This window comes from Arachis ipaensis, chromosome B07 (assembly GCF_000816755.2).
Source record: "Arachis ipaensis cultivar K30076 chromosome B07, Araip1.1, whole genome shotgun sequence".
Lineage (NCBI taxonomy): Eukaryota > Viridiplantae > Streptophyta > Magnoliopsida > Fabales > Fabaceae > Arachis > Arachis ipaensis.
This window is the reverse complement of record NC_029791.2, coordinates 119,404,431-119,405,727: the sequence shown is the minus strand read 5'-3', so window position 1 is coordinate 119,405,727 and position 1,297 is coordinate 119,404,431.

Here is a 1,297-nt window from a genome sequence, read left to right as displayed (position 1 = left end):
ATATTTTTTTAAATAATAAAATTGAAATATCTCTCTTTCTATATGTATCACTAAACAATTATTTATAAATTTACTTCTCATACAATTAGAAGCCAACTCTTACTAATATCCATAGTTGAAAAAGTTCTTTTAATTAATACAGTTACTATGGAAAAAACTAAAGCTAATTGATAATACTCTTTTGAGTCGATTTCTAAGAAAGAACACCAATCTCATTTAAATTGAGAATTAATAATTCTAGTAGACATCTAATATAAAATTCTTAAATTGACTATAAAATATCAAAAATTAAGTAAAAAATTATTGTGGGATTAAATTTAATAATTTAATAGGACACATAAATATTATTATCATATACTATTAAAAAAAAACTATCAAATTGTACCCCCACAACAATGTACATAGATCTGTCTCTGACTCTATGTAACACTAAAGTTTAATCCATTTTCCCTTTTATTTTATATTTGATAGTTTAGTTCGTTGCAAGTGATTTTCCCTGATTTATTTGTATAATATTTAAGTGTAATTTCATATCTTTTTGATGTAAATAATGTTTAGAATTTATTTTGATGTATTATTAATATGAGAAATTCTAAGCAACTAACATTTTTTCTTTATTTTTATTTTACATTTAAACTAATACTAGCAAACTCTCTTCTTTACACTAAAAGTATTGGTCTTCTAGCATTACCCTGTTCATATAAACATTTTCACCCTACCAAGTAAGTGTATAGTACCTTTTACAATGTGGTTACTGTGAGTGTAGTTGATAATTATATGTAGCACAACTCTTTTATGTTTGTATCAATAATACAGTAAAATTGATTTATATTATTTGTTGTGGTTATTATTTAATAATTTTTATCACACAAAAGTAACAAATTTGCAAATGAAATTGTTTGCTCTGTTTCTTTTTATATATCCTTGTTACATTCTGGTATGACTTTGGATTATGACATTATGTAGGTAGAATTTTAGATACAATAATCAGACAATTTGATTAAAGCATACATTAAAATAATTTAATTATTACTATGTATTGATAGTGTAAACAAATTTCACACCTTCATCTAATCAAATTTTTTGTTTGTATAATTATTCAAGATTTCGATCAAAACAAGTATAATAACTAATTTGGCGGAGTTTGATTGGACAAGAATGTTCTAAAAAAGTAAAAATGTTATATGCACATTAAAAATTAGTCACCGTGTATTTATATATAAATGTATATTTAGTTAAATTTATTTTTATTGTGTATTTTATACTTCAATGTATATTTTATATAATGTTTAATTTT